The sequence below is a fragment of the Sinocyclocheilus rhinocerous genome, unplaced genomic scaffold, assembly GCF_001515625.1.
Source record: "Sinocyclocheilus rhinocerous isolate Xijiao unplaced genomic scaffold, SAMN03320098_v1.1 scaffold602, whole genome shotgun sequence".
Taxonomy (NCBI): Eukaryota; Metazoa; Chordata; class Actinopteri; order Cypriniformes; family Cyprinidae; genus Sinocyclocheilus; species Sinocyclocheilus rhinocerous.
The window spans coordinates 87,110-99,596 of record NW_015638037.1 but is presented as its reverse complement, the minus strand read 5'-3'; the positions used below and the strand labels follow the sequence as shown (position 1 = coordinate 99,596).

At 41.1% G+C, this 12,487-nt stretch overlaps 1 pseudogene; it reads left to right on the top strand.

Moving 5' to 3' along the window:
* Positions 1 to 12,487, top strand: part of LOC107749564 (zinc finger BED domain-containing protein 4-like) — a 29,982-nt pseudogene that overhangs the window by 2,481 nt on the left and 15,014 nt on the right.

Below are 12,487 nucleotides of genomic sequence, written 5' to 3'. Positions count from 1 at the left end.
AAGTACACATATTCGAGAAATGATCATAAGATCAATTTTAGGATGGTTTCTGCGCAACATTTTATAAATGAGAAGAAAAACAAATAGAGGACAATCAACGTTGTCAGCTGGCTCTACTGGCACGCATTCTGTTTTACAGTGAAAAACGAAGTATAACAAAGAATATGGGTGCTGTTCTCTGCTTTCATGGCATGTTTGTGGCTGCCAAGTTTCAGCTATAGATGCACGCAACATCCGGTAGGTGACGCTTGCTTGCTCTCATTGGCTATCGCGGGTATCTCGTCAGAGGCAGCCAGATCAAGAGTCGTAAATATCAAACATGTTTGAGTTCGGCGACGCTCCGTCTCGATCGGGAGCAGATAAATAATCGTAATGACACCACACAATAGAGGATTTTATGGACAAAAAATTGTTTGCGACCAGCCTTGAATCAGGCCTCACCCCTCGATCGTTCGGGGATGCAAATCGGGCTTAAAATCTGCCTTAAAATCGTCTAGTGTGCAACCAGCCTTAGTTGGGCTCTTGACCCTCGATTTGCTGTGCTAAATCTACCTCTGAAGCAATGCATGTGGTGTTATAAAGCACAGAAATCAGTGTTCTATAATGAGGAGATATTAGCTGTTTTTAAATGATGAAATATTCATCACAAGCTGGAGCTTAAATTCAAGTTTCAAGTTTTCAATTCAAGTTAGCTCTACCTCCTTTAGTGGACTTTGCTATCCTAGGTACTACCAAAAGTCCAGAGTAGTATAAAATAATGAGCTATGTAAAGCACATAATAATTTGAACACTAGTTCTATTTAGACTGCAGATGCAAATTAGCTTTATAGCTAACTCGGGTACAACACTGTTGTTGTGCGTTGTCCTTATACAAATAAATCGAATAAAGAAAGAAAGACACACAGAGACATCAAGAACCAGCATATGAATCTCAACAATGGTGACAATCAACACAATGCTTCATGCTGCAATGCATGCTGGGCAACAACATTGTTAATCTAGATTTAAACAGAGAGAGTGTGTCTGAACCCCGAACATTATCAGGAAGGCTAATCCAGAGTTTGGGAGCCAAATGCTTTCTTTAGCTTTTAAAAATCTCCTTTAGTGGACTTTGCTATCTTAGGTACTACCAAAAGTCCAGAGTAGTATAAAATAATGAACTATGTAAAGCACATAATAATTTGAACACCAGTTCGATTTAGACTGCAGATGCAAATTAGCTTTATAACTAACTCGGGTACAACACTGTTGTTGTGTATTGTCCTTATACAAATAAATCGAATAAAGAAAGAAAGACACACAGAGACATCAAGAACCAGCATATGAATCTCAACAATGGTGACAATCAACACAATGCTTCATGCTGCAATGCATGCTGGGCAACAACATTGTAAAAACTCCCATCATGCACTGCAGTATGACAAATTATTGTCACCACTGTTGAGGATCATATGATAAGTGTTCATGTCTAAAAGCCTGAGACAATGCCTTTCTTTTTTTTCTTTCCAACACTGAATCATTACGGTGGAATTTGTTTAATAGGACTTTTTTTTTTTGCTGTTCAGTAATGGCTGAATGTCAGTCAATAAACCAAAACGAGACCACTTCCTGTCTGTTCAGTCATGAGTTATAAGCAGAAAGTGTAAGTTAATCTGCTGCTTCAAGGTTTGATTCAGCAATGCACAAATGTTTTAAAAGGGTATTAGCAAATTAGTAAAAAGGTCAAGAGACCAACTAAAGCAAACCTTGACCACAATTATGGTGGCATCGTGTTTTTTTTTTTTCAGTTGATTTCATCCAAGGCTGTGGCTGAAGTCAGTTGTAGTTCTTGTGTTTCTCTTTTCTTCAATGATGTTGATTGTTAACAGCAGGTGTTCATCACTAATGCACAATCATCATTCAATTAGTCACTTAATTACCTCATTAACTTTAACTCTTTGAGGACTTGTGATTTGACTTGAGACTTGCTTGTGACTTGAAAGTCCCACCTGTGCTAGACACAGTCAGTTTTGTTGATCCCAGATTTAAAACGGCATACATTTCTGTGCACCATGTCCCCACCATTCAGGAGAAAGTGAAAACAGATGGAGTCAGCAGCTGCAAGTCCCAGGGAAAGTCCCACAGAGAGTACAGAGCCCTCTACAAATTCATCAGAAGCAAAGAAGCTAAAGAGGTCTCTAAGAAGTTTTTTCAAAGTGAAGTGAGGCAGCTTTACCCACTTTGTTACTTCAGCAGAGACTAGAAGCAGAGCTGAGCAGTTACTTGGTGTCCCACATGCTGGATAGCGAAGAAAATCCACTGGAATGGTAGAGAAAGCATCATGACCACTTTCCTACTCTAAGTAAGTTTGCACAAAAGTATCTCTGCGTGCCAGCCACTAGCGATCCATCAGAGCGAGCTTTTAGTTCAGAAGGAAACATTGTTACATGCCTCAGATTCATTTTAAGCAATGCTCCTTGTGCTTTGATTCCAGTTGTTTAAAATGTTCAGTAAATAACCATAAATAGTCAGTGTTTCTCTTATTTTAAAATCAGAATGCACTCTTTCATTAAAAAAATTATCCAACATTTAATAGTTGACAACAGTATTTAAAGTACAAACCTTGTCACTGAAAATATAAGGGCAAAATAAAAATAAAAACTGTAAGAAAAAAATAAATTGTTCATCAATCATAATCGAGGTAAAATGTTCAATTAAACGAGGTTTTGATTTTGGGTCATATTGCCCAGCCCTACCTGTGGTCCCATCTTAGGATTCATCACAATGACTTGTATAAATCTGCACAAACAAGCGAACCTGATTCTGAGCAGAAGGCAACATCCTCATGTCAGCCAACAATACATGACATGTTTCAGAAACAAAAAAATTGACAAATCTGGATGACAGATCAAAACATATGGACAAACTGATCACAGAAATGATAATTACTGACAACCAACCTTTCACAATGGTCTCTGACGCTGGCTCTAAGCGACTCATGGATATGGCAGAACCATGATATGGACTAAAAAGTGAGATGTATTACCACACTGAGAAGATGCCAGAATTCTACTATAGGGTTGTAAGCAAGATAAAAAACCTAATCCAGATGGAGAATGCTGGCTTCTCATTCTACTTTACAACATATTGTTGGTCCGGATCAACAAAGTCAATGATGAGCCTAACATGCCATTTTATTGACAATGAATGGAACAGAAGGCAGCTTGTTTTAAATACAAGAGTAATGTACAGTTAGGGAATACATCAAAGACACATTCCTGAACCTGCTGGAGGAATGGGAAATTACCAAAGACCCTGGAGCTCTTGTACTGCGCATGTGTCCTCTGTACCTGGGTGAGTTGAGTTCATGCGACAAGTAAAAAATAAGTCCATGTGCAAACTGTTATGGCTGTATTATTGTTAGCAGCGAGTTGAACAAAAGATACAACATGGTTTCAGAAACGGAGGTACCCATTTATTAATACTGAAGATCACCGCTGTGCGAGTGAAAGGTGAAAAAGCCTCTCCGCCAGATTATCAGAACAAGCCCGGCACGTTAAACGTGACGGACAAAATGGAAACGCTTAGACTCCGCCGTTATTTCTGACGGGGAACGTGGGTCGAAAATTGGCTTAAGTGGGAACAAAGATTTAATTTGTACCTTACTGCCTCAGCGCTAATGGAAAAATCTGAGTCGAGACAGATCGCTGTGCTGCTGCATTGCATAGGAGAAAGGTGCTCGACATTTATAACTCGTTCGTGATTGAATATGAGGATCCATAACGTAAAAAAATTGTCAGAGGTTCTCACAGCTTTTCGGAAATACTGTGCCCCGCGAAAGAATACTGTCTTTAAACGGCATCAATTTTGGGCACATACATTTTCTGAGCAAGCAGGCACAGATAAATTTGTCACAGAGTTAAGAAACAAAGCACGCACATGTGAATTCGGGGAAACTGAAGATCTCATGATACGAGACAAGATAGTATTCAGCACAACTGACCCTGGGCTTTGTGAACGACTGCTGTCCATACTAGGGGTTGCACAGACTAGTCGACTAGTCGACTGGTCGACTTTAATGCTCTGCCATGACGCTTTTTGATTGATGTCGACTAGTCGCGCTGCGTGGATCATGTGATTTTGACATGAACAACATGGCAGCCTTACACACGAGGACCGATCAGGAACCCAGTGGGTCATTTCAGCAAAGCAGCAGTGGCATATCAAGTGTGTGGAAATATTTTTCTAAAGATGAAGCTGGTAAAAATGTCACTTGCAAAATATGCAAGTCCATCCTAAAGTACAACAAAAGTACAAGTGTGATGCACACTCATCTGAAAAGGCATCCGCTAAAACTAGGTGAGGAACAACGCAAATCATCTACACAGCCACAGTCAATTATTGACTTCACCAAACGTCCTACTGTGACAGACACAAGACGGAAGCAAATCACCAATTTACTGGTTAATATCATTGTCAAAGACATTCGACCATTAGCTGCAGTGCACGGAGAAGGTTTTCGAGAAGTACTGCGCTTTTTTGAACCTGGCTATGAAGTTCCATCTTACAACACATTGTGGAACACAATCAAACACCAGTACGAGACCACGCGTAAAAATATCGCAAAGGAGATGAGAGGCCAGACCGTGTCGCTAACAACTGACTTGTGGACATCCTCCACAATGGAGCCATACATCACGGTAACAGCCCACTATATCACCAACACATGGCAGCTAAAGGCCAGAGTGCTGTGTACATCTATAATGTCAGAAAGACATACTGCAGCCAACATTGCCAACCGTCTGTCTGAGATAATCAAGGAATGGGGCATACAGGTGTTTTGCACGGTCCACGATAATGCCAGTAACATGAACTTAGCCATGGAGCTATGTGAACTGTTTCCCAATGATCTGGGTTGCACCGGGCACACACTACAGCTGGCAATAAAAAGTGGCTTAGTCTTACCTGACGTTGCTAAGGTTATTGATGCAGCAAGGAGAGTTGTCAGCCACTTTCGCCACTCAGCGGTGGCCACTTGTGCTTTGAAAAGATGGCAGGAACAACTTGGCATAAGAGCCAAAAAACTCCAGAATGACTGTGCGGTCCGATGGAATTCCACATACATAATGCTGCAATGGCTGTTCGAGCAAAGGATCGCGGTGCAGTCTGTGCTCGCAGATGAAACGGTAACCAAGCCATCCGTCCAAAAGTCACTCGCCATGAGAGCATCACAGTGGGAGCTGCTGGAACAGCTGATTCCAGTTCTGCAACCTTTGGCTAAGGCCACCGAAATAATGTGTGGTGAGTTGCATGTAGGACTGTCTTTCATCTTTCCAGTCCTTTTCAACCTGACCAGCACCACTCTGCGCGTCGAAGCATCCGATTTGACAGCTGTACGTGTCTTTAAGAACACGGTTCGACAGCAGTTGGAAACACGGTTCAAACTGGACTCCGGCGATCTGACGCAATCCATCCCCACCGTGGCCTGTATGCTCGATCCCCGGTTCAAACATCTTAATTTCATCCCAGAGAGTCAAAGAGATGCCACCTACAGCCACCTGAATGGCCTGGTTCAGTGTGAGGAAGAGCCGCTTGCAGCAAAAGGTAGGTTCGCCGAATGAAACTGCCCTCGCATTATTGAATTTAACACTAGAAATTAATTTAAATGTTATTATTCTTATGTCAGCATCAACGCTTCACATGAACTTTGAGTGAACTTTGAATCGTCACGCAGGTGCCAGCCAGTTAGATCGCCCCATGCAAATACCCTAGAGCAGATGCTAGCCAATCGTGTTCACGCAACACTGGAAAAGTAATGTGATTTGCTGTTGTCCTCTGCGAAGCGTTGACGCTGACGCATTTTGTGAATGAACCGTAAAGTTTGCAGGTGTGGCAAACTTTATAGCTTGTGTAAATATCATCCCAGGTGAACTTGGTGAAGATGTAGGCCTACGCAGTGAGGGGACAGCTGATAACCAAGATGAGCCAGTAACCGGGAAAAAGGCCCGACTTGAGCAAGATTTTGAGCAGCTTTTTGGGCCGCACATAGCGGGAGGAAAACGGGACACACCACAGCAGCTGAGGAAATACGTGGATATTTCTCAACACCACATATTCCCACCATGGAGAACCGCTTGGAATGGTGGGCCCGCAACCAGGACAATTTTACCCGTTTGACAAATCTTAGCAAAAGCTACTTGGCTGTTCCAGCTACCTGCACCCCAAGCGAGATCATTTTTTTCACTGGCTGGGAATACGATTACCCGACAGCGTGCGAGCCTGCATCCAGCACATGTCGATGCCCTCATTTTCTTGCACACAAACCAGGATCAAAAAGTAAAAGATGTGACTGAGCAGGACTCTGACAGTGAGTAGGCTTATAGCCTTTGTCTTTCATGAGTTATGTTGTTATGAAATCACTTGATATGAATCAGTGTTCTATGTGCTGACGACGGCATGCATTACTTTTGCACTAAAACTATTTGTTATTGTTACATTCTTAGTGGAACGTGCAGTGTTCAATGTGTTGACTGTGCATTTATTTTGCACTAAAATGAGTCCATGCTAATGTTGCATTGTTAGAGAAACGAACAGTGTTGACTATGCATTTGTTTTGCACTAAAATTAGTCAGTGCTAATGTTACATTGTTAGAGAAACGAACTGTGTTGACTATGCATTTGTTTTGCACTAAAATTAGTCAGTGCTAGTGTTATGAGCTGTCTGACAGCATTTGTATATTTTTTTTCCTGCAAATAAATTGCAATTTGTGGCACGTTGCAAAACATTTGCATCTTGTGTTTTATTGATGACGTCACCAGCGGCTAGTTGACCTCGACTCGACTTTAATCACATAAAAGTCGACTTCAAAAAATCTAAAGTCGTTCAGCCCCTAGTCCATACCCGATTTGACACTTTCAAAAGCTGTTGATATATGCAGAGCTAAAGAAGTCACAAAAGCACACGTCACAGCAATAGCAGCATCATCAGAAGCACAATTTGTGCACGTCATTACAAAAAAGGGGTCACTGCCTGCATGCAGATCAAGCAAACCTGCAGCAAATAAACAAACTCCAAAGTCAAAAGGAGGACACGTAAAACATTGTGGCAAATGTGGACGCATTCACCTCCCAAGACAGTGCCCTGCCTTTAATGAAGTATGCAAAAAATGTGGCAAAAAGAACCATTTTGCCGTTGCATGCAAATCAAAAGCTCAAATGAACATGCTTGATATAGACACTGAACTGTCAGAAGTAGACACACTGTTTATCAGTACAGTGATTAAGTCAAACTGTGCTGACATACAAATCTGCGTATGGCAGGCACGATTGATACCTTCAAGCTTGACATGGGTGCTGAAGCGAATGTCATTCCAAAGAAAATCATTGATCGCTTTCAGATTCCTGTAAACATCCAGAAGACAAACACGATGCTTGTATCGTATGGAGGCACCCGCATCAAACCAGAAGGTGTTGTTAAACTACATGTGCATGCTAGAAACAAAATAACTGACATGGTGTTCTTTGTGACCACAGCATCGGATACAGCCCTGCTGGGGAGACAGGCATGCGTGCAGTTGGACCTCATTAGAAAAGTGGAGACACTCATACCTTCACCGCCCACCACAAAAACTGAGCTCCTCAGCCGCTATGCATCAGTGTTTCAATGATTAGGCTAGTTTCCCGGATTGCATCATATCCACACTGACCCTAATGTTCCTCTTGTCACAGATGGCTGCAGGAAGATCCCATATGCAGTCCATGACCGACTCCGTGAGACACTGGAAGAACTTGAGAACAGGGGTGTGATAAGCAAAGTTTCTAAGCCTACTCAATGGGTGAGCAGTCTGTGCATCATAGAAAAGAAAAACGGAAAGCTTAGTGTCTGCTTGGACCCTAGAGACTTAAACAGGGCCATACTCCGTCAGCACTACAACATACCCACCCTGGAGGACATACGGTGCATGTTAGCTGGCAAAAAGCTGTTTACCATCCTGGATGAGAAGGACGGCTATTGGCAGATTAAACTGGATGAGGGGTCAGCAGACTTGTGCACTTTCAACAGGCCATGGGGCAGGTATCGCTTTCATCGTATGCCTTTTGGTATCAAGTCAGCGAGTGAAGTCTTTCGGTGCTTGAACTCCAAGAGTTTTGGGAACATTTAAGGTGTTTTCATGGTGGCCGATGACATGATCATAGCGGCAGCCACCAAAGCAGAGCATGATGCCATCCTAGAAAAGGTGATGAAAAGAGCATAAAGTCTCAACGTCAAATTCAACAAAGACAAGCTGCAATGTATGGTCAACAAGGTGACTTACCTAGGCCACGTCATTACATCGGATGGAGTGAAACCTGATGAATCAAAGGTATCAGCAATATCACAGCTCCCCCCTCCCATGGACAGAAAAGCACTTTAGCATCTGCTTGGTATGACATGCTATCTGTCGCAATACATACATAACAAAGCTACCCTCACTGCACCACTCAGGCTGACATTAAGTCAAAAACCACTGTTTCCAGTGGTCTGAGAGCATAAATTTATATGGATTTCACTTCAGAGACGGCTCTTCATTGAACACACGTTTTCAGCTTAGTAGGCTACAGATTTAAGTGGATATCGGACTCCGTTTGCTGTTCCTGTTGGAGTTGCATTGGATTTTGTTTGCTGTTCCTGTTGGATTCGCGTTGGATTGTGATTCGGCATCGGATTAAAAGGTACATTGTTGCAACAATATCAGAATGTAATGGCCATTTACAATGTGTGCACACAAAACTAGCGTAAATCCAATGCATTGGTTGCCAAAGGTTGAATATTTCTTTGAACTGTATGGTTGTTGTGATATTGTAGTAATATGGATCAACAGTGTGTGAATGCGGAGGAATCCGCTGTGAAAAAACAACAGCTTTGTAATGATAACGAATCTCAAAGGCAAAAAAGGCCAGTTAAACTTACAGCAAAGGCCTTGGTGGAAAAGCTTGATTCATTGCAAGCGCTAAGAAAGGCAAAACTGAACAAAGCAAATAAAATGATAGAAACTATTAAAAGGTTGATGCAAGATAACAAAGAATATGAGTCTGAGGTACAAATTGTATTTGAAAATTTCAATGAGTTATGTTTAGAGGCTCAGGAAGCACATGAATCCTTGTTGACTTTGTTGCCTGATAATGAAATTGAGAAACATGATATATGGTTCAAGGCAACAATTATTCCAAAAAATGAGTTTATTGAACATGTAAATATATGGTTGTCCACACCTGTAACATGTCAGGAAACTTCTGAGGGGGTTACTGATGTAAATGTTAATGATGAGGTTGTCCCAGAGGACAGTGTTTCAAATGTTTCAAAGGGTACCACTGCCTATAGTAAGTACAGTTCCAATAGCAGCGGTTCTTCCACTGTATCAGCTCGTGTACAGGCCGAGGCAGAAAGAGCTGCACTTGAGGCGCATGCCGCTGCATTGAAAACTAAACATGCAATTGAAACACAGCAGGAGGAATTGAGGAAACAAAATGAGCAACTAGATTTACATCCTGAAATTGCAGCATCTACTGCAAAAATGGCTGTTTTGAGTACTTTTGACAGCCATAGCAAATGTTCACATACTGGTAGTTCTCATTCTAAAGGAAAAGAAGTAACAAAGGGTCAAACATCAAGGGATGTGACAGGAAATTGATTTTTTGATTCAACAAGACCAAAGATGTTAAATCCACAAGCTACTGCATATGTGCCAATGAGTCAAATATCAGTGGGTACAGCTGGAGTAATTTACAGCGGTCCATCACAACCAGTTGGTGTTACCTCTAACGTTCCATCACAACCAGTTGGTGCTACCTCTAATATTCCATCACAATCAACAAAAATGCAGCACAAAGGAGGATTGAACACTCATGACAGCAGTACTGACCAACATCAGGATTCACATTATTTTGTACAACATTCCAGAGGCAATATGGCAACACAAGCTACAAACCCTCTTCAATCTCAAGATGAACCTCTTTTTGAAATTTTGAAAAGGCAGGAGGAGCTCACTGCATATCTGGTACATCAAGCTCAACCTTACACACTTCCAAATAGAGAGATTCCAGTCTTTGATGGTAATCCACTCCATTATGTACCCTATATTCGAGCGTTTGAGCATGGTGTTGAGGAAAGGACTCAATGTACAATGTACCACAGGACAACCTAAAGAATTGGTTCGGAGTTGCTAACATCTTGATCCTGAAATAGGTTATTCATTAGCTAAAAATCTTCTGAAGGAACAATTTGGTAATGAATTTAAAGTCGCTGCTGCGTATATGGATAAAGCTTTAGGCTGGCCCTCGATAAAGACAGAGGACACACAAGGGTTATATGCATATTCCTTATTTCTGTGCTCATGTTGTAATCTTATTGATGATATCTCTTATATGCAAGAGCTCAATATGCCAAGTAATATGAGAACTGTTTTAATGAAGTTACCTTTCAAGTTGAGAGAACGTTGGATAGAAAGAGCCTGTGAGATAATGGATTTGATCCAAGGAAGAGCTAATTTCTCACATCTTGTGGATTTCGTTGAACGACATGCAAAGATGGTATCTGATCCTGTGTTTGGATGCATTCAAGACAAACAACAAAGTGCAAGCAAACCTGGTAAGATATTCACGGGAAACAGTTTTGCTACAAATGTTGTTGCCTCCGTTCCAGTTAAAAACTTGCAACAAAGAACTCGTTCAGCGAGCAAGACCAATGAAAACAAGACTTGCTTGTTATGTCAATGCAGTCATGTTTTAGAAAGGTGTAATGCTTAAAAGAAGAAGTCACAGCGAGAAAGGATTGACTTTTTGAAAGGAAAATGAATTTGTTTCAGTTGTTTGAAGTTAGGACATGTAAGCAAAGAATGTGATAATCGCCTTGTCTGTGAAGTTTGCAAGCAAATGCATCCTACAGTTTTGCACATATATCGCAAGTTGCCAGTTGTAAATCCACACTGAAAAGAGGAGCAGCATAATTTCTACCCAAACTTGTGGACATACAGGGGCCGGGAATGAAAAGTGCTTGCTGTCAATCGTCCCAGTACAAGTAAAATCAGTCAGAAGTCAGAAAGTGATTCAGACTTACGCCTTTTTGGACCCTGGGAGTTCAGCCTCATTTTGTTCAGAGCAGCTGCTCAACGTTAGAGGAAAAAGGATTAACATTTTTCTACGTACTATGGGGCAAGAACAGCCTGTGTCTTGTAATGTCATTACTGGTTTAGAAGTAACCTGTATCAACAATAATAAATTCTTCTTCCTTCCTGAAGTGTATACGCAGAAGAAAATGCCTGTCAATTCAGACAATATAGTAACGCAGGAGTAAATTTCCAAATGGCCATATTTGGACAAAGTACAAATTCCACACATTGAAGCCAATATACAGATACAGCTGGAGCAACACGTAGTCTAGATCATGTAACTTAATCGCTCTGAGGACGCACCGATAGTTAAGGCCATGAGAACAAGTTTAAATGAAACAAGCATTCTCGTGTAGCCTATGCGTTTCAGATCGGGGCATTCCTATATAAGCTCTATTCAGTATTATTCAGCAGCTTTTCAGCTTGCTCAGGAGCAAATTAAGCATAGCTGCTCGCAAATCAACTGTTGCAGCGTGTTTATCTGAAATCCACGTCTAAGATAAGTGAATGCTGTTTTAATCCATATCGCTGTGTATATTACCTGGTCTGCTAATTGAAAAAAAAAAGAAAGATGTTAGCAGTTTTGCATCGTTTGCAGGAGCGAAATATTAAGCATATTTGCAGCAGCATTTACGCATCTGTGTTCATACAGCTGGAGCAATTCTCGTGTATGCGTTTCAACTGGGGTTCGCTGTATTCAGCGGCATAATCTCAATGTTACGGTTGTTTATTTCTAAGGTTGATGTTTTCATTAGCTGTGTGAGTGTGCGGTTGATTTCAGCTGCGTCAGAAGCACGCATTTATCACTCCTAATGGCTTCTATACATATAAGAATGTAATATCAATGACAGTCATTCGAAGTATTTCCGCAGTGTGTATGCTTCCCCTGCTGGACTGCCACTCAATACTTATTAGAGATTCATAATTTCTGATCCACTTGAATATGTGCTCACGCTGAGTAATGTGAGCATATGAGCATGAGAAATTAGGGTGATATGACATGTGTTGATTAAATACATGATCAACAGGCTCAGATCAAGCTATGTTCATTTAATAAAAAAAAAATTAATAAAATTAAAAAAACTTCGGTGGTGATTGGAAGGTTACGACTGAGCGCTCAAATGAACACAAGGGATTTAAATATAGTCCAATTATTCTAAGCAAGTGCAAGTAGCGCTTTAAATAATAATAAAAAAAATTATATATATATATGCTGTTGTTATAGACTTTTTAAATGGATGCTGAAGCTTTTAGGCCAGGTAGAATCTGTGATCTCTGATCCGTTCATTGCTTGCTTCTATGGCTGCAGTACGCTATGTTTGCTGCAAACTAGGCTGCATTCTATAGGGTTTTCTGCATCT